At 38.1% G+C, this 22,660-nt stretch overlaps 1 protein-coding gene across 42 annotated transcripts in view; it reads left to right on the top strand.

Moving 5' to 3' along the window:
- Positions 1-22,660, top strand: part of LOC137251101 (uncharacterized) — a 641,551-nt gene that overhangs the window by 416,046 nt on the left and 202,845 nt on the right. The window contains exon 1 of one of the 42 annotated variants that reach the window (XM_067785128.1): positions 8,819-8,924. The exons of the other annotated variants lie outside the window; for them this stretch is intronic. The gene's annotated coding sequence lies outside the window, so the exon portion shown is untranslated. Of the gene's footprint in view, positions 1-8,818; positions 8,925-22,660 lie in introns of those variants that run through there. 42 annotated transcript variants of the gene reach the window in all.

Genomic DNA, 22,660 nt, shown 5'->3' with positions numbered 1-22,660 from the left:
CTATAGGTGGACGCCTTTTCGAGATATCGCCATTAGGGTGGACCAGGGGTGACTCTAGAATGTGTTTGTACGATATGGATATCAAACTAAAGGTATTAATGAGGGTTTTAAAAGCGAGGAGCCCTTAGATGTATATGTGAAGGCGTTTTCGCGATATCGACCAAAATGTGGACCAGGTGATCCAGAAAATCATCTGTCGGGTACTGCTAATTTATTTATATATGCAATACCACTAACAGTATTCCTGCCAAGATTCCAAACGCTGTTGATTTCGCCTTGTAGAACTTTTTCATTTTCTTCTACTTAATATGGTAGGTGTCACACCCATTTTACAAAGTTTTTTCCAAAGTTATATTTTGCGTCAATAAACCAATCCAGTTACCATGTTTCATCCTTTTTTTCGTATTTGGTATAGAATTATGGCATTTTTTTCATTTTTCGTAATTTTCGATATCGATAAAGTGGGCGTGGTTACGGTCGGATTTCGGCCATTTTTTATACCAATATAAAGTGAGTTCAGATAAGTGCGTGGACTAAGTTTCGTAAAGATATATCGGTTTTTGGTCAAGTTATTGTGTTAACGGCCGAGAGGGAGGCCAGACGGTGGACTGTGTATAAAAACTGGGCGTGTCTTCCACCGATTTCGCCCATTTTCACAGAAAACAGTTACCGTCATAGAGTCTATGCCTCTACCAAATTTAAGAAGGATTGGTAAATTTTTGTTCGACTTATGGCAATAAAAGTATTCTAGACAAACTAAATGAAAATGGGCGGAGCCACGCCCATTTTGAAATTTTCTTTTATTTTTGTATTTTGTTGCATCATATCATTACTGGAGTTGAATTTTGACTTAATTTACTTATATACAGTAAAGATATTAAGTTTTTTGTTAAAATTTGAATTAAAAAAATTTTTTTTTTAAAAAGTGGGCGTGTTCTTCATCCAATTTTGCTAATTTTTATTTAGCACATATAGAGTAATAGTAGTAACGTTCCTGCCAAATTTCATCATGATATCTTCAACGACTGCCAAATTACAGCTTGCAAAACTTTTAAATTACCTTCTTGTAAAAGTGGGCGGTGCCACGCCCATTGTCCAAAATCTTACTAATTTTCTATTCTGCGTCATAACGTCAACCCATCTACCAAGTTTCGTCGCTTTATCTGTCTCTTGTAATGAGTTATCGCACTTTTTCGGTTTTTCGAAATTTTCGATATCGAAAAAGTGGGCGTGGTTATAGTCCGATATCGTTCATTTTAAATAGCGATCTGAGATGAGTGCTCAGGAACCTACATACCAAATTTCATCAAGATACCTCAAAATTTACTCAAGTTATCGTGTTAACGGACGGACGGACGGACGGACGGACGGACGGACGGACATGGCTCAATCAAATTTTTTTTCGATCCTGATTATTTTGATATATGGAAGTCTATATCTATCTCGATTCCTTTATATATGTACAACCAACCGTTATCCAATCAAACTTAATATACTCTGTGAGCTCTGCTCAACTGAGTATAATTATGACTCCAAATTTCATGCGCACAAAAGATTTTACTTGGAAAAGATATAAACGTATTGAAATTTGTTTGTCTATTCGTTAAGACTGTTTATTTAATATTGCAAGACAATGAGCGTAGTAAATAAACAACTAAGAATTTGCTTTAATTAGATTTAGCTTTAAGTTTGAAGTTGTTTTCGTACAATTTTCTGATAACTTGAAGAAACAACATTTGCTAATTTTTTATTGACACGACATAATGGAAGCCTTAATTATTATTTGGTTAGCAATTGTTTTGTTTGATTTTCAGTTAAATAAATAAAGGCGGCCGCCGTGTTGCGATGGTAGCCTGCTCCGCCATCCACACCGAGGATCCTGGGTTCACGCCCCGCGTAAAGCAACATCAAATTTTTAGAAACAAGTTTTGTCGATTAGAAGAAAATTTGTCTAAGCCGGGTCGCCCCGCGGAAGTTTTGGCAAGCACTCCGAGCGTATTTCTGCCATGAAAATCTCTCAGTGAAAAATCATCTGCCTTGCAGATGCCGTTCGGAGTCGGAATAAAACAAGTAGGGCCCAACCCATCAATTTGTAGGAAAAATCAAGAGGAGCACGACGCAAATTGGAAGAGAAACTGGGCCTCAAATCCCCTCGGAGGTTATCGCGCCTTACATTTATTTATATAAAGTTTTAATAAATTGAATATTTGTTGCAGAGTAACTACCATTAGCGTGTGCCATAAGTCTATGCTCAGCCGCTAGCTAGGGACGAATTGAATATTTAGGTAATCAATGGTCAAATGTCACTAAAATCACTTTTTCTCAAAATGTCTCGCTTTATCATACTATCCCACTTTACATTCTCCTAATGTATAGTCTGAGCTCTACTTTCAAGAGGTCAACAGAAATGTTGTTCCTGCGTCAAAAGCCCCCAGAATGTATGAATTTGATGATATTGATATTATTGGCCTGAACAAAACGCGAGAAAGGTTCTCCGAAAGATTTATGGTCCTGTCCGTGTTGTTGAAGGCGTGTGTCAAAGGTGGCATAAAGAGGAGCGGTATGAGCTTTACGCAGGTATGACGATAGTGCAGCGAGGGCTTCGCTCGCTCGGTCATCTTATGTGAATTGAAGAAGACGCTGCGGCCAATAAAGTATGTCAGTCGACACCGCAGTTTGGAAGCAGAGGACTAGGGAGCCTTCAACTTAGCTGGGAGATTCAGGTGGGGGAACACTTGACCTCTCTTGGTGCTCCCAATTGGCGCCAGTTATCGCGAAACAGGGAAAGCTGGCATGACTTGTTACGCAACAGCCAAAATTGCTCAGGGAGCTGAACGCCAATTTATGGTAATGATGCTATATGGGATGTGGACGGATTTCAAAGACTGCAAGGTGTGTTAGAGCTGCCATCAAGTTTGGTCATATATAAAATTTGGATAGAATAAATGGGCTTTCCTAGGTCCAATTTTGTTTAAATTTCAAATATGTTCAAAGCTTTTGTGCAAATTTTCTTTTATCAGGGAAGACATTTTCCATTCACCCACTATATAAGTACTTTGAACTGTGCGCAGTAACGATAAATCTCTGGAAAGCAGAGCTCAGGAAAAACTTTTCGAGAATGTACTGACCTACAACTTTGTATTATACGACGAAATCTTGAAATTCTGATAAAGCGAAATATTTGCGAAAAAGTGATTTGTGTGACCATTGGCCATTGATTACCTAAAATTTTGCTGGAGTTCATAGCAACCAGGTTAGCATAGCCATATATATGTCACACGCTAATCCAAAAAAGTAAATATTATCTAGCGATCATGAGGTTTTAATTAGTAATTTCTTTATTTATTAAATTGAAAAGCATAAATACCGCGTTGCAACCGAAAGAAAATACGATGTCTACAGTGCTTTGTTAAAAGCGAGCGCAAAAAGAAGAGCGTGTGAAATCTACCGCGAGTTGAAATGGAAAGCGAGACGCCCTTTCAGGAAAAACAACTAAGGAAGTCTAAGTTCGGGTGAAACCGAACATTACATACCCAGCTGTACACTTGAAATGCTGTTGTTGTTTGTTTTGTGTGCTGAATAGTGTACAAGGCTACGCAATAATACATATACATATGGTTCTATTCTGAACTAATTTTTCTTCGTGTTATGGCTCCCGAAACATAGAAAATTGCTTAGACAAAAAAGAGGCGGTGCCACACCCATTTTCAAAAATTTTAATGTTTTCCAATTTAATGTTATAATTCAATTTATAAAGTAAAGTTCTATTTATACAAAGCTCTTTTTCGATAAGATATAGCTTATTATTTTCGTCAACGACGCTTTTAAAAAATTTTATATAAAAGTGGGCGTGGTCCTTAACCGATTTCGTTAATTTTTCTTCAAAGCGTTCCTCATAGTAAAGGCAAACTCTCTGCCGAATTTTGGTATGATAGGTTTACCGATATTTGATTTATGATTAATAATATTTGTAAAATTTATTTTATCACAAGTGGACGATGCCACGCCCATTTTAAAAAAATGTTTTCAAACTTTTATCAAGAGTCTCAATATCAGTCCACACGTCAATTTTCAACATTCTAGGTGTATTATTTACTAAATAATCAGGTTTTTTGTGTTTTCCAACACAGACAGGCCGACAGACAGTTGAGCAGAGCTCACAGAGTATATTAACTTTGATTGGATAACGGTTGTACAGGTATAAAGGAATCGAGATAGATATAGACTTCCCTATGTATCTAAATCATCAGTATCGAAAAAAAATTTGATTGAGCCATGTCCGTCCGTCCGTCTGCCCGTCAACACGATAACTTGAGTAAATTTTTAGGTATATTAATGAAATTTGGTATGTAGTTTCTCGGACACTCATCTCAGATCGCTATTTAAAATGAACGATATCGGACTATAACCACGCCCACGTTTTCGATATCGAAAATTTCGAAAATGCGAAAAAGTGCGATAATTCATTACCAAAGACGGATAAAGCGATAAAACTTGGTAGGTGAGTTGAACTTATGGCGCAGAATAGAAAATTAGTAAAATTTTGGACAAGGGGCGTAGCACCGCCCACTTTTAAAAGAAGGTAATTTAGAAGTTTTTCAAGCTGTAATTTGGCAGTCATTGAAGACATCATGATGAAATTTGGCAGGAACGTTACTCCTATCACTATATGTATGCTTAATAAAAATTAGCAAAATTGGAGGACGACCACGCCCACTTAAAAAAAAAAAATTTTTTTAAGTCATATTTTAACAAAAAATTTTATATCCCTACAGTATATAAAAAAATTCTGTCAAGATTCGACTCCAGTTATGATATGATGCAACAAAAATACAAAAATAAAAGAAAATTTCTAAATGGGCGTGGCTCCGCCCTTTTTCATTTAATTTGTCTAGGATACTTTTAATGCCACAAGTCTAACAAAAATTTACCAATCCTTGTGAAATTTGGTAAGGGCATAGCTTCTATGAACGGTTTTCTGTGAAAACGGGCGAAATCAGTTGAAGCCACTCCCAGTTTTTATACACAGTCGACCGTCTCTCCTTCCGCTCGGCCGTTAACACGATAGCTTGAGCAAAAATCGATATATTTTTACTAAACCCAGTTCACGTACTTATCTGAACTCACTTTGTATTGGTGTAAAAAATGGCCGAAATTTGACTATGACCACGCCCACTTTTTCGATATCGAAGTTACGAAAAATAAAAAAAATGCCATAATTCTACACCAAATACGAAAAAGGGATGAAACATGGTAATTGGGTTGGTTTATTGTCGCAAAATATAACTTTAGAAAAAAACTCTGCAAAATGGGTGTGACATCTACCATATTAAGTAGAAGAAAAAGAAAAAGTTCTGCAGGGCGAAATCAACAGCCCTTGGAATCTTGAGCGGAATACTGTTCGTGGTATTACATATATAAATAAATTAGCGGTACCCGACAGGCGATGTTCTGGGTCACCCTGTTCCACATTTTGGTCAATATCTCGAAAACGCCTTCACATATAAAACTACCACCACTCCCTTTTAAAATACTCATTAACACCTTTCATTTGATACCCATATCGTAGAAACAAATTCTAGAGTCACCCCTGGTCCGCCTTTATGGCGATATCTGGAAAAAGCGTCCACCTATAGAACTAAGCCCACGCCCTTTTAAAATACTCATTCACACCCTTCATTTGATACCCATATCGTACAAACAAATTCTAGAGTCAGTTCAGGTCCACTTTTATGGTGATATCCCTAAATGGCGTCCACCCATAGAACTATGGCCTACTTCCTCTAAAAATACTGTTTAATTCCTTCTATTTGAAACACATGTCATACAAACACATTCCAGGGTTACCCTAGGTTCATTTTCCTACGTGGTCATTTTCCCTTATTTTGTCTCCATAGCTCTCAGCTGAGTATGTAATGTTCGGTTACACCCGAACTTAGCCTTCCTTACTTGTTTTAATTAAAAAGTAAATATTATCTAGCCATCGTGGGGTTTAATTATAATTCCTTTATTTATTGAACTGAAAAGCAAACAAAAGAATTGCTAACGAGAAATTAATTAAGTTCTCCATTGTTTCGTGTGAATAAATATAAATAAGGAAACATTATTTTTTTTCAAGTTTTCAGAAATTTGTATGAAAACAACTTAAAAATGTATGTAGTAGTAGCAGTAGTATATATTTATTTTTGCCAAAAAAAATCAGATACAGAGCATGACATACTTTTGCGTACATCAAAACACTTAAATAAATATATTAAATTAGATTCTAGCGACGATAACAGAGTATGTTGTGTGCCACACCACGTGTTAAATAAAATACTATCGAGTTACAAAAATTCATTTATTAATAAGTATCTAATTTTAAAGCTTTCCGCCAGAAACTTGGCCAGAGTCTCGAAGTGAAATCCATTTAAACTGGCAAGCACCTTGGCCATATCTAAAGTTCTTTCACCAAAGTAAAGAGAACGAATGTTGTTATATATCGGACATGTGCCAATAAAGAGAAAAAACGTCTTCTGGCTCCTGCAAGTTACATACTGTGCAAAATGGAGACGATATATTTTTATAGATTCTAGCGTTTAGATTCAATAAACCTCCACGTGCCCGGAGAATCAGACTGGCTGCATACGCACTGTAATCATCAGTGAAATACATACTCTCCAACGGCACAAGGGCCGGGTAAAGGTCGTGAGTAGTAGACTTCCGAGCCATTTCGAGGGATCTATATGTATTATACTCAGCTAAGCGTTCTAAGAGCGAGGAAGTAAAGGATTGTATATTAGCTCATGGCAATTACGTAATGAAAGGTAGATTGACGGTGTTAATAAGTTCTTTCCAAGTTTTTGTCCACGAAATCCCCAGGTTGGAAGTCTCCTCTGCTAGAATACGCGGGATTCTGTCATTTGATAGGCTAAAGCAGCGGGCGATATAGAGCATGTGTAGGCGAAGCGTATGTAAATATAGGGGCTGGAAGCCTGTTTCCAGATGCAACATGTAGTTTGGCGTATTAGAGGTAAGTAAGATTAGTTTCTTTACGAAAAATCTAAGAAGTTTCTCAACTTGGTCGAATTCATTAACCCCCCATACCTGCGCGCCGTAAAACATAATGGACCTGGAAGCAGCCTCGAAGATTTTTATTTTCTGCGACAAACAGATCCGAAGGTTATTAATATAGCTCAGCCACGTTGCGTTAATAGCGTTTTTAGCATCCACTAGCTTTGAGTCCAAACGTTTATTAAAAGACAGTTCACAAGTGAGAGGAGCACCTAAGTATTTGTATTCGTTAACTACTTCAATAACTTCCCTACCGTAGATCCATTTCCATGAGCCGGGGGCTCTACCACCTATCCTAAATACCATGATTTTTGACTTGTTCAAGTTGACAGCTAGTGCCCATTGATCACAAAAGTTGTAAAGGGAGTTTATCATTTCCTGTAGCTGTTCCGGTGATTCCGCAAGCAAGACCAGATCATCTGCGTACATAAGCACCTTCACGTTAATATTCTTAACCCTGACACCCCCGCACAAATAGCCATTTAGGTCATTTAAGTACAAAGAGAATAGAACCGGGCTTAAGAGGCAGCCTTGGCGGACACCGTGAATAACAGGGAAAGGCTCTGACAGATTGCCACCAAACAGAACTTTGCAAGACTTATTAGCGTAGACTAATCTTAAAATTTCAATCATATGAGTTGAAAGACCATAGGAGGCTAGTTTACAAAAGAGCATGTTGCGGGGAATCGTATCAAAAGCACACGAGAAATCTACAAAAAAGGCAAAAGTTGTTTTATTACGTGAAAGATTGAGTGGCAAATGATTGAAAGCACTAAGATATTGTAGTCGTCGAATAGCCTCTGCGATAACCGTACTCAGACTCACTTAAAATATTGTTACAATCGATCCAAGCATTTATGCGACCAAGTAGAAGCCCAGAAAAGATTTTATAAATAGTGTCTAGCAAAGACAGACCTCTGTAATTTGTAGTAGCATTAGGGTGCCGTTTCTTAAAGAGGGCAATCAAGATGGAGGAACTGAAAGAGGAAGGAATCTGCTTTTTCAAATAGATAAAGTTTAGAAGTGCCAGCATTACATAGAGGAAACATTGGGGAGCAAACTTGTAAAATTCATAACATAGGCCATCCTGCCCAGGGGATTTTTTGCATTTGGTACCATCAATAACCAATTGGAGTTCCCTGCAATCAAAAGGAGCATCAAGAAAGGGATCAGAAAGCTTGGGCATTGCCCCGTGCACGCACGAATCAATATTATTACGGTATAGGAGTTCTTTGAAATGAAGATAGAAGTCACGGATCTTAAGGTTACAACTTACTTTACAAAGTGAGTTTGCTAGCCGCCACCAGTCAATTGAATTCCTAACGCTATTAAGCTGTTCAATTTCCTTACATCGCCGCTCTAATTTCTTCCTATTACAGAGTTTAACATATTTTTTACGAAGAGTGAGGTAATTAATTCTATCACAATCTGTAATCCTCCTTCTCAGAATATTTAAATCGTTCATTAACTTCTTGTGCAAGTTTCCGCAATTTGCGCACTGTCTATCAAAACACGTATTTTTCGGTGAGAAAAGACACTTTCCTTTGCAGTTGTGTACCGCCGTTATAATTTTATCAGTAATTATAAACACTTTTTCATCAATAGGGGCCTCAGAGTATATATATTCACTTTTGGAGGACCTAGTAATGAGCTCCATAAACTTATTCGCGTCATGTGGTTTCCATGAGAGTCTGGGAGAAAATACGTGTTGCTCGGAGTTGGCACTACACGGACAGCCGTTGAAATTAATAACAACCGGCATATGGTCGGAGAAGCATTTTGATTTTACATAAAATCCATCAATTAGACCAAGCAAATCAAAAGAGCAGATAGCATAATCAATCACTGTGCGGCGAACTCCACCGCAAAAGGTAAATTTACCACTCAGATAACCATCAACCCTTCCGTTTAAAATAACCCCACCCAAGTGTTCAGCCAAACTAAGTTTTCGTCTGCCTTTATTATCTATTAAAGAATCTTTAGATGTGCGTGTGTCACGCACACTCGCAAAAGTAGATAACGTATCTTTTTGCACTACTTGAGATGACCCCATACGGGCATTGAGATCGCCAACAATACAAAATGAGCTCGGTCTAAAATTGTCAAGGAAATGCTGAAGAGTTTCAAAATCAGCATTCCAGCGCGTACAGTTCAAATATTGCAGTATAAAACAGAAGACGACGTCATTTAAACATACAGACAAATATTTACAACCATGTTTTGTAATAAATTTTAGACTATATTGCGATTCGATGCATTTTTTAAAGCCAAACAAGCAACCACCGCTAGCACGGCTGGCCTTATGTGCTTTCGTTGCATCGATCCAGTGCAGATGGTACTCTTTAAAAAGGTGAAAGAACTTCGATCTATCCTCAGCCAAAAAGAATATATCAAAACTTTGGATGTAAGTAAATGCATCATCAAATTTAAATTTGCTATTCAAATTAGCTATATTTTACGATAGAACGGAGAGATTTTATTGGGCTTCTCTAGAGCTCGATATAGTGTCATCATTTAAAACACATGTCGGCAAGGGCTGATTTAAACTTAAATAGCCACTACATAAAAATCTTAGTTTTTTGTGGTAATCTTACTCAAGATGTTATCATACGTAACATCTACTTTGCTAAGGTTTCCGCCATAGAGGCTTCGAAGCAAAACCTCAGCTGGTTCTCCATCGTACATTAATACTCTATCTGTGTTAAACGCCATCCATTTTTGATTGATACACATTGCATCGTTTCTTATTCTAATATTGTGCGAGCGGTCCAGCCTCACAAGATCCTTTTTCAAATGGAGCAGTACTTTTTTATGCTGTCCCAGATAGTTTCTTAGCATTTTTGAGGACATCACTAGCCATCTCTGCTTAAACTCCGCTGTCACGCTCATTTTCTGGCTTTTGCCATACAATTTGCGCGCCTCTCGGACTTGAACATGTTGCATATTTAGCTTCTCGCCGCATAGCTTTTGTACCGCTTGTTTAGGAGAGGCTTCTTCTGGCATATCTCTTATAATAACATTTGTCTTCTTACACTCCTTCACCAGGTGATTTAAATCCATCCTGCCTAGCTCCCTTTCACGCTTAAACAGAGTCAACTCGGCTCTAAGTTCCTCATTTTCAGCTTTAAGGCGCTCAATTTGGACACCAACCGTTTGCTTCAGCTCATCTATGTCGCCTTTAGTAGCTAAACCATCAAGCCTTTTAATGCCCTTTATCGCAGACATAATGTCATGTAGTGAGATTTCAGGGGAAGTCTCACCCACCTTGCGTTTTGCCGCTTGTGATGTTGGCGTATGTTGCATGGTTGGAAAACGAAACGAGAAATTATAATTAACGTTTGGATTTGATAAAAACATCCAAATTATTTTGTATATGTGGCAGCACTGTTTGCTCAATTCTCGGCAATGCGTGACGTTTGACAATTGTCTTTTTGTTTATTGTGATGTTTGTTACTTCTGCACAACTCGCTGCCGTTGTAATTGTAATGCCCCCGTTTAATATCACAAGTAGACTTATAGTTTTCTCTGATTGCACTACAATTAATGACTTTCAGCTGGACTCCGTACTCCACACTATGGAAGTTGCAATAACTTTTATACTTTTTGTAAGTTTCTGTTAAAATGTCTATAGAAATGCTAAAATTTGCGAATTATTTGCGCGCTCAAATGAAACAATACTTCACTCGAAGAGGGTTGCCAAGTCTCCTTAAAAATGTATGTTAAAGCTATAACAAACAAATCTTTTGTTTTTATACTCAGTTGAGCAGAGCTCACAGAGTATATTAAGTTTGATTGGATAACGGTTGGTTGTACATATATAAAGGAATCGAGATAGATATAGACTTCCATATATCAAAATAATCAGGATCCAAAAAAAATTTGATTGAGCCATGTCCGTCCGTCCGTCCGTCCGTTAACACGATAACTTGAGTAAATTTTGAGGTATCTTGATGAAAATTGGTATGTAGATTCCTGAGCACTCATCTCAGATCGCTATTTAAAATGAACGATATCGGACTATAACCACGCCCACTTTTTCGATATCGAAAATTTCGAAAAACCGAAAAAATGCGATAATTCATTGCCAAAGGCGGTTAAAGAGATGAAACTTGGTAGATGGGTTGACGTTATGACGCAGAATAGAAAATTAGTAAGATTTTGGACAATGGGCGTGGCACCGCCCACTTTTACAAGAAGGTAATTTAAAAGTTTTGCAAGCTGTAATTTGGCAGTCGTTGAAGATATCATGATGAAATTTGGCAGGAACGTTACTACTATTACTATATATGTGCTAAATAAAAATTAGCAAAATTGGATGAAGAACACGCCCACTTTTTAAAAAAAATTTCTTTTAAATTCAAATTTTAACAAAAAGTTTAATATCTTTACTGTATATAAGTAAATTAAGTCAAAATTCAACTCCAGTAATGATATGATGCAACAAAATACAAAAATAAAAGAAAATTTCAAAATGGGCGTGGCTCCGCCCATTTTCATTTAGTTTGTCTAGAATACTTTTAATGCCATAAGTCGAACAAACATTTACCAATCCTTTTGAAATTTGGTAGGAGCATAGACTCTATGGCGGTAACTGTTCTCTGTGAAAATGGGCAAAATAGGTGGAAGCCACGCCCAGTTTTTATACACAGTCCACCGTCTGTCCTTCCGCTCGGCCGTTAACACAATAACTTGAGCAAAAACCGATATATCTTTACTAAACTTAGCCCACGTACTTATCTGAACTCACTTTATCTTGGTATAAAAAATGGCCGAAATCCGACCATAACCACGCCCACTTTATCGATATCGAAAATTACGAAAAATGAAAAAAATGCCATAATTCTATACCAAATACGAAAAAAGGGATGAAACATGGTAACTGGATTGGTTTATTGACGCAAAATATAACTTTGGAAAAAACTTTGTAAAATGGGTGTGACACCTACCATATTAAGTAGAAGAAAATGAAAAAGTTCTACAAGGCGTAATCAACAGCCCTTGGAATCTTGGCAGGAATACTGTTAGTGGTATTGAATATATAAATAAATTAGCAGTACCCGACAGATGATTTTCTGGATCACCTGGTCCACATTTGGTCGATATCGCGAGAACGCCTTCACATATACATCTAAGGGCCACTCGCTTTTAAAACCCTCATTAATGCCTTTAATTTGATATCCATATCGTACAAACACATTCTAGAGTCACCTCTGGCCCACCCTAATGGCGATATCTCGAAAAGGCGTGCACCTATAGACATAATGCCTACTCCCTCTTAAAATGCTCAGTAACACCTTTCGTTTGATACCCATATCGTAAAAACATTCTAGAGTCACCCCTGGCTCACCCTAACGGCGATATCTCGAAAAGGCGTCCACCTATAGACCTAATGTCCACTCCCTCTTAAAATGCTCAGTAACACCTTTCGTTTGATACCCATATCGTACAAACATTCTAGAGTCACCCCTGGCCCACCCTAATGGCGATATCTCGAAAAGGCGTCCACCTATAGACCTAATGCCCACTCCCTCTTAAAATGCTCAGTAACACCTTTCGTTTGCTACCCATATCGTACAAACATTCTAGAGTCACCCCTGGCCCACCCTAATGGCGATATCTCGAAAAGGCGTCCACCTATAGACCTAATGCCCACTCCCTCTTAAAATGCTCAGTAACACCTTTCGTTTGATACCCATATCGTACAAACATTCTATAGTAACCCCTGGCCCACCCTAATGGCGATATCTCGAAAAGGCGTCCACCTATAGACCTAATGCCCACTCCCTCTTAAAATGCTCAGTAACACCTTTCGTTTGATACCCATATCGTAAAAACATTCTAGAGTCAACCCTGGCTCACCCTAATGGCGATATCTCGAAAAGGCGTCCACCTATAGACCTAATGTCCACTCCTTCTTAAAATGCTCAGTAACACCTTTCGTTTGATACCCATATCGTACAAACATTCTAGAGTCACCCCTGGTCCACCCTAATGGCGATATCTCGAAAAGGCGTCCACCTATAGACCTAATGCCCACTCCCTCTTAAAATGCTCAGTAACACCTTTCGTTTGCTACCCATATCGTACAAACATTCTAGAGTCACCCCTGGCCCACCCTAATGGCGATATCTCGAAAAGGCGTCCACCTATAGACCTAATGCCCACTCCCTCTTAAAATGCTCAGTAACACCTTTCGTTTGATACCCATATCGTACAAACACATTCTAGAGTCACCCCTGGCCCACCCTAATGACGATATCTCGAAAAGGCGTCCACCTATAGACCTAATGCCCACTCCCTCTTAAAATGCTCAGTAACACCTTTCGTTTGATACCCATATCGTACAACCATTCTAGAGTCACCCTTGGTCCACCTTTATGGCGATATCTCGAAAAGGCGTCCACCTATAGAACTAAGGATTACTCCCTTTTAAAATACTCATTACTATCTTTCATTTGATACCCATATCATACAAACACATTCTAGAGTCACCCCTGGCCCACCCTAATGGCGACATTTCGAAAAGGCGTCCACCTATAGACCTAATGCCCACTCCCTCCTAAAATGCTCAGTAACACCTTTCATTTGATTCCCATATCGTACAACTAGAGACACCCCTGGTCCACCTTTATGGCGATATCTCGAAACGGCGTCCACCTAGGGAACTAAGGATCACTCCTTTTCAAAATACTCATTAACAGCTTTCATTTGATACCCATATCGTACAAACATATTCTAGAGTCACCCCTGGTCCACCTTTATGGGGATTTCTCGAAAAGGCGTTCACCTATAGAACTAAAGCCCATTCCCTTTTAAAATACTCATTATCACCTTTCATTTGATACCCATATCGTACAAACACATTCTAGAGTCAGCCCTGGTCCACCTTTATGGCGATATCCCTAAATGGCGTCCATCCATAGAACTATGGCCTACTCTCTCTTAAAATACTCTTTAATACCTTCCATTTGATACACATGTCATACAACCACATTCCAGGGTTACCCTAGGTTCATTTTCCTACATGGTGATTTTCCTTATTTTGTCTCCATAGCTCTCAACTGAGTATGTAATGTTCGGTTACACCCGAACTTAGCCTTCCTTACTTGTTTTCTTTTTGTTTTTTGTTTTCTAATCATTAGGCCCATTGTCTTGTCAGAGAACATATTGTAACGAATTTAGTGAATTTACGCTTATTCCAAATCTTCTGCTAACGTTCGAATCGCTAAACTGTTGAATAAATAACTCCAATATTCAAGAATGCAAAATGGTCTTTATTAGACTACATTGAGAGTACTTCACAACCAATAGCGTGCTTAAATCAAAACTGATTCCGACTACTCAGCTTGCTCTACTTTTATACGCTCTGTTGCTTTGTCCGCATATTTCTCCAAATGTCTAGACGTTTCTCCTTCTAGAAACTTCTACTTGGTTACCAGTATATATGTGTGAGTATTTTTAGTTTATAGCCTCTCGCATAGGCATATGCGTGTGTATATGTGAATACTACTTCGGCTGATGGTGAGTATCTGCTGCTTAGTATCGGATTAGGGATGCTAGTAACATTTGGTGATGTGAATATTCGTCACAATATACTCAATGAGAAGGCGTTTTATGGCGAATTTTCAGGTACGACCCATTTGAGTTTCACGACGGCCACCAAAATCATGGTGAAGGATTCCCCACAAAAAAATTTTTGAGAGAGTTTCAACAGAATTCGAGGGACTTATTGAGAACTCTCTTATTTTTCAACTAAATTTTCTCTGTGTTCCTGCATTTTCTGTGAGCAAAAGTTGTGTAATTTCAAAGCAAATTCTTCGCAAAAATTCAAACAATTTATGATTTCAATGGATTATTGCATATTAATAATATTTAAAAATTAAGTAAAAATTCAATAAATTATTTTAAATGAAATTAAATTGATCAGACAAATAAATAAAAGCGTGGGTCGCATCAAATTTCTATTGATAGTCAACCGCTCATATCCTTACAAATCATATTTTCATATATTTATTTATTTATTTATTTATTTAATCAACAAACAAGGTGTTTATAGACTGTTAATATACAAAACTTCAAGTTTACATAGCTTATATAAAAAGTATAGTTAACTTTATGAAAGCGGCCACCGTGGTGTGATGGTAGCGTGCTCCGCCTACCACACCGGATGCCCTGGGTTCAAACCCCGGGCAAAGCAACATCAAAAAATTTTAGAAATAAGGTTTTTCAATTAGAAGAAAATTTTTCTAAACGGGGTCGCCCTCGGCAGTGTTTGGCAAGCGCTCCGTATGTATTTCTGCCAAAAGCAAAAGCTCTCAGTGAAAACTCATCTGCCTTGCAGATGCCGTTCGGAGTCGGCATAAAATCATGTAGGTCCCATCCGGCCAATTTGTAGGGAAAATCAAGAGGAGCACGACACAAATTGGAAGAGAAGCTCGGCCTTAGATCTCTTCGGAGGTTATCGCGCCTTACATTTATTTTATTTAACTTTATGACAAGTATCTGATTATCAGGTTTTTAAATGTAAATTTACTAAACTAAAATCAAACGCCAAGGAATAGAAATAAGCATTAAATTGAGAAAGTGTCCCCCTAAGGGGACCATTCATTGCATGCACCGTTCTAGCAACACCCATGTAAAAGAAATCGTTAGAACGAAGGATACGACAGGGTACATTAAAACGAATTTTCATGAGGAGGTAAGAACAGTCAATTGAGCCCGAAACGATATCAAAGACAAGGTACATTGACAACAGAGTTCGCCTGGAGTCCAGTGACATAAGATTTATCAGTAAACAGCGAGAGTGATATGATGGTACAGGGTCTACAAAATTCATCGACCGCAATGCAAAGTGCACAAAAGCTCTCTGAACAGACTCCAACCTCTTGATATAAACAGCATCGAAAGGTTTCCAAACAAATACCGCATACTCCAACCTCGATCTAACTAAAGATGTGTACAATAGTTTGAGAGTATAAGTATATATGTATAAGTAAGACCAACTGAATCTTAATCAGGTTATGCTACGCCCAACGCTTTTATTTAATTGTCTTATCAACGCCCTGGATTGATGAGGAGTGTGATGACTAGTACCTAGGACCTACCTAATTATTTTCCATCTTTTAGTATCATTATTACTTAATGTAAGTATTGTTTTCAATAAAACCGTTTAACTTAAAAAATTTTTAAAACTATTTTATTTACCTTTGAGAACAATTTCTAACAATTGAAAGCAATTCAATAATTTTTGAATTTGGTTAGCTTTTGATTTTGTCAAATGGTTTAGCACAATTATTGTATTCTTGCAAAAAAGTTTGCTTTGATTTTGTAAGAAACCGCGCTTATCGGCAAAATTTTGCTATTTTGTTGCATTATAAGCATTTTTCTAATTTCAGCTAAAAAAAATAAGAAGAATAAAATTGAACGGGCTTCGAACCCAGAAAAAGTTACGACAATTCAGTATTCAACTGTGCAAATCTGCTCGCCTAACAACGCCCTCATATGCATGACTGTCGGTCTAGTGAGTGGTGAGGTGAATGCGTGGGAAATACATATAAGTAACGGTAAATTCTGACTTCGAAACATATGAATGTGTTTGTATAGTAATGTTTCCATTGAAGCAGTGGTGACCAAAATTGAAACTGTGGCTGTTTTAATAAGAGCAAAATCATTATGCTGTTAGTGGTTTAGTAGTTGATAAAAAAGCGATGAGGTAGGACGTACCCTGAAGTCAAACCAACTAGTTGTATACTAGAAGAAAACTAGTTTGCCAAAAATCCCAACTAGTATGAGTTCTGTAATTTTTCCATATTAGCAACTGCTATTTTTAACACGGCGATGTCCTACGAAATATCTGCATCAGCATCATACCAATTGACAAACTAGTCATTATATACACCAAAATCGTACCAGGTGCCGTACTAGTCAGCATACCCATCAGGGTCATACCAATTAACACACTAGTCAGCCTTTGCGCCAGCATTATAGCAGATGGAATACTAGTTGTTATATACATCAATATCATACAAATTGACATACTAGTTAGTGTATTCAACCTCAACATACCAGTTGGCATACTACCCAGTCTATGCATCATTGTAACACCAGCTGACATACTAGTCGATATTTGCATCAGCATCCTACTGGTTAATATACTAATCCCATTATATTTCATATCTTAATATATAAAAAACACGTGTCACACAATTGAGGCCAATGGACTCCTAAACTACTGAACCGATTTTGAATTTGTATTGCACCCCTTGTGTATTTTGATCTAACTTGAAATATAGGTTAGGTGACTGGGTGACTAGGGTCTCGAGATATAGGCCAAAACGTGGACCCGGGTACCCCTAGAGTGTTTTTATACTCAGTTGAGCAGAGCTCACAGAGTATATTAAGTTTGATTGGATAACGGTTGGTTGTACATATATAAAGGAATCGAGATAGATATAGACTTCCATATATCAAAATAATCAGGATCGAAAAAAAATTTGATTGAGCCATGTCCGTCCGTCCGTCCGTCCGTCCGTCCGTCCGTTAACACGATAACTTGAGTAAATTTTGAGGTATCTTGATGAAATTTGGTATGTAGGTTCCTGAGCACCCATCTCAGATCGCTGTTTAAAATGAACGATATCGGACTATAACCACGCCCACTTTTTCGATATCGAAAATTTCGAAAAACCGAAAAAGTGCGATAACTCATTACAAAAGACAGATAAAGCGACGAAACTTGGTAGATGGGTTGACGTTATGACGCAGAATAAAAAATTAGTAAGATTTTGGACAATGGGCGTGGCACCGCCCACTTTTACAAGAAGGTAATTTAAAAGTTTTGCAAGCTGTAATTTGGCAGTCGTTGAAGATATCATGATGAAATTTGGCAGGAACGTTACTACTATCACTCTATATGTGCCAAATAAAAATTAGCAAAATTGGATGAAGAACACGCCCACTTTTTAAAAAAAAATTTTTTTAAATTCAAATTTTAACAAAAAATTTAATATCTTTACTGTATATAAGTAAATTAAGTCAAAATTAAACTCCAGTAATGATATGATGCAACAAAATACAAAAATAAAAGAAAATTTCAAAATGGGCGTGGCTCCGCCCATTTTCATTTAGTTTGTCTAGAATACTTTTATTGCCATAAGTCGAACAAAAATTTACCAATCCTTCTCAAATTTGGTAGGAGCATAAATTCTATGACGGTAACTGTTCTCTGTGAAAATGGGCGAAATCGGTGGAAGCCACGCCCAGTTTTTATACACAGTCCACCGTCTGTTCTTCCGCTCGGCCAATTACACAATAACTTGAGCAAAATCCGATATATCTTTACTAAACTTAGCCCACGTACTTACCTGAGCTCACTTTTTCTTGGTATAAAAAATAGGCGAAATCTGACCATAACCACGCCCACTTTATCGATATCGAAAATTACGAAAAATGAAAAAAATGCCATAATTCTATACCAAATACGAAAAAAGGGATGAAACATGGTAACTGGATTGGTTTATTGACGCAAAATATAACTTTGGAAAAAACTTTGTAAAATGGGTGTGACACCTACCATATTAAGTAGAAGAAAATGAAAAAGTTCTACAAGGCGAAATCAACAGCCCTTGGAATCTTTTCAGGAATACTGTTAGTGGTATTGCATATATAAATAAATTAGCAGTACCCGACAGATGATTTTCTGGATCACCTGGTCCACATTTTGGTCGATATCGCGAGAACGCCTTCACATATACATCTAAGGGCCACTCGCTTTTAAAACCCTCATTAATACCTTTAATTTGATATCCATATCGTACAAAAACATACCAGAGTCACCACTGTCCCACCCTAATGGCGATATCTCGAAAAGGCGTCCACCTATAGACCTAATGCCCCCTCCCTCTTAAAATGCTCAGTAACACCTTTCGTTTGATACCCATATCGTACAAACATTCTAGAGTCACCCCTGGCCCACCTTAATGGCGATATCTCGAAAAGGCGTCCACCTAGAGACCTAATGTCCACTCCCTCTTAAAATGCTCAGTAACACCTTTCGTTTGATACCCATATCGTACAAACATTCTAGAGTCACCCCTGTCCCACCCTAATGGCGATATCTCGAAAAGGCGTCCACCTATAGACCTAATGCCCACTCCCTCTTAAAATGCTCAGTAACACCTTTCGTTTGATACCCATATCGTACAAACATTCTAGAGTCACACCTGGCCCACCCTAATGGCGATATCGCGAAAAGGCGTCCACCTATAGAACTAAGGATTACTCCCTTTTAAAATACTCATTACCACCTTTCATTTGATACCCATATGGTACAAACACATTCTAGAGTCACCCTGGCCCACCCTAATGGCGATATCTCGAAAAGGCGTCCACCTATAGACCTAATGCCCACTCCCTCTTAAAATGCTCAGTAACACCTTTCGTTTGATACCCATACCGTACAAACATTCTAGAGTCACCCTTGGTCCAGCTTTATGGCGATATCTCGAAAAGGCGTCCACCTATAAAACTAAAGATTACTCCCTTTTAAAATACTCATTACCACCTTTCATTTGATACCCATATCGTACAAACACATTCTAGAGTCACCCTGGCCCACCCTAATGGCGATATCTCGAAAAGGCGTCCACCTATAGACCTAATGCCCACTCCCTCTTAAAATGCTCAGTAACACCTTTCGTTTGATACCCATATCGTACAAATATTCTAGAGTCACCCTTGGTCCACCTTTATGGCGATATCTCGAAAAGGCGTCCACCTATAGAACTAAGGATTACTCCCTTTTAAAATACTCCTTACCACCTTTCATTTGATACCCATATCGTACAAACACATTCTAGAGTCACCCCTGGCCCACCCTAATGGCGATATCTCGAAAAGGCGTCCACCTATAGACCTAATGCCCACTCCCTCTTAAAATGCTCAGTAACACCTTTCGTTTGATACCCATACCGTACAAACATTCTAGAGTCACCCCTGGCCCACCCTAATGGCGATATCTCGAAAAGGCGTCCACCTATAGACCTAATGCCCACTCCCTCTTAAAATGCTCAGTAACACCTTTCATTTGATTCCCATATCGTACAAACACATTCTAGAGACACCCCTGGTCCACCTTTATGGCGATATCTCGAAACGGCGTCCACCTATGGAACTAAGGATCACTCCTTTTCAAAATACTCATTAACAGCTTTCATTTGATACCCATATCGTACAAACACATTATAGAATCACCCCTGGTCCACCTTAATGGGGCCATCTCGAAAAGGCGTCCACCGATAGACCTAAGTCCCACTCCCTCTTAAAATGCTCAGTAACACCTTTCATTTGATACCCATATCGTACAAACAAATTCTAGAGTCAGTCCTGGTCTACCTTTATGGCGATATCCCTAAATGGCGTTCATCCATAGAACTATGGCTTACTCTCTCTTAAAATACTCTTTAATACCTTTCATTTGATACACATGTTATACAACCACATTCCAGGGTTACCCCAGATTGATTTTCCTTATTTTGTCTCCATAGCTCTCAACTGAGTATGTTATGTTCGGTTACACCCGAACTTAGCCTTCCTTACTTGTTATAGAATATGGATGTCAAATGAAAGCTGTTGATGAATGCTTTAGAAGAGGGTAATTTTCATACCCCTGGGTGACTAGGGTCTCGAGATATAGGCCAAAACGTGGACCCCAGTACCCCAAGAATATGTTTATAGAATACGGATATCAAATGAAAGCTGTTGATGAGTGCTTTAGAACAGAATAATATATTATCCCGAGACGGACTGGGACTGGGATTAGGACTAGGACTGGGACTGAGACTCGGAGTGGGACTGGGACTGGGACTGGAATAAAATACTTACCACCCTCTGGGACAGGCAATAAGGGATGCAGAAGAATAAGAAGAAATTGAGAGAAGAGAAAAGAGATAAGGAAAAGGAGATTGAGAAAGAGATAGAATGAGACGAACATGGAGATAGAAGAATCGAAAAATACCGAGGAAGGAGTGAATAAAAGGATTAGGAAAAAGTGAAGAGGGGGGGAGGGCAGATTCAGACGGAAAAAGCTTATTAAAATGTATGCAGATATGCCAAATTTAGGGTAGGACAACGTCTGCCGGGTCTTCTAGTACATATATAAAAAGTATGTCTATATATACATATATCCCTTTAAAATTTCAATACATTATATTATGGAATAAATTTTAATAAAAATACGTACATATATATAAAAACTAAAAAGCAACGGAATAATACATGCTGATTTGGGATAGATCAGCGGAGACGGTGGACCATATCCTCCTGGAATGTGACGCAATCTAAAGACGTAGGGCTAAGTTTATGGGCTCACCATGACCAGAACATTCCCACATTAAATCCCTCAAGCCAAGAGAACTGGTAGGGTCCTCAAGGAAGCCGGCTTGGATAAGGTGCTGTGAAGGAGGTGAGAGTTCAATAGACCAATGGTCGCAGTGCAATCTTCAATAAATTATCTATCTATCTAACGGAGAAGGAACGAGCCAAGCTGTAATAGCACCGTCCTATAATGAGTGTTAATGGAGTTCAGAACCGAATAATTTCGTTTAAATGAGGGAATCATAACGGCTTTTAACGTTCTCGTTACTAACTAAAGGGATAATATCGGTAGATACTGGATGAGTTTCCGGTCTTTGGTAGTGGGTTTATCTTTGCCATTCTCCGTTATTATGGAATGGCAAAGGCCTTTAACGACAAGTAGAAAAATGTGCTAGGCTGCTGATGCTCTCATGGCCAAGGTGTTGTGGCATCGGCATAGGTTTTCCGTCTGGGACTATTGATATGGGAGGCTGGGCCTTTTCAATGGCTTCTCTAACCTCTGTTGAGGTAACGGTGAGCAGCGACTCGTCATGCTTCTATTTATTTGCCCATTTATTTGGGTGATATCTAGCATTGAAGTATCTGAAGTATGCATTGCAATTTGGTTACAGAAGGCACTCGCGCCGACAGACAGACGAAATTCTAGTCGAATAAATTATTCAAATACTAACTAGTATGAATAACACCACAAAATCATAGTCAATGAACTAGAATTTTTGCTGACTGCTTTGGAAATTGAATTCAGGGTATGCACGCATGTTTGCTAACACTCAAAAAATAATACGCAAATATGTTATATGCTTGGATATAACAAAACATTTAAACAAAATTAATTGTTCATATTTAAGCATTAAAACATTATGCGTATAAGCGTTTGTTTGCAGAATATCTGTCTTCAAACGCTCAAATAGACAATAACCTCCTCTGAGGTTGCTACTCTGCTTGTTCAGCAAACTACAGCTGGATTTCGATTCGATGCTTAATCGATTTAATCGATCTTTTTTTTAGAAATGTAGAATCCATTTTTTTTTAATCGTTCGATTCTTTAGGCATCGAAGTTTTCATCACTATCTACTTTACGGATGCTTGAGGAATTACATATTATGTAATTTTTGTTTTTATAAATTTAGCTTTATTGTGTTGGTGGCTTCGAGAGAAAGGAGAAAGGTGAAGAAATTTCTTCGCACTTCTGGTAAGCAATATATTAAACATGTGTTTATCTATTTTGTGGTAT

This window comes from Eurosta solidaginis, chromosome 4 (genome assembly GCF_040869045.1).
Source record: "Eurosta solidaginis isolate ZX-2024a chromosome 4, ASM4086904v1, whole genome shotgun sequence".
In the NCBI taxonomy this organism is placed as follows: Eukaryota; Metazoa; Arthropoda; class Insecta; order Diptera; family Tephritidae; genus Eurosta; species Eurosta solidaginis.
The sequence above is the reverse complement of the archived record's forward strand: the minus strand, read 5'-3'. Positions and strand labels throughout refer to the sequence as shown.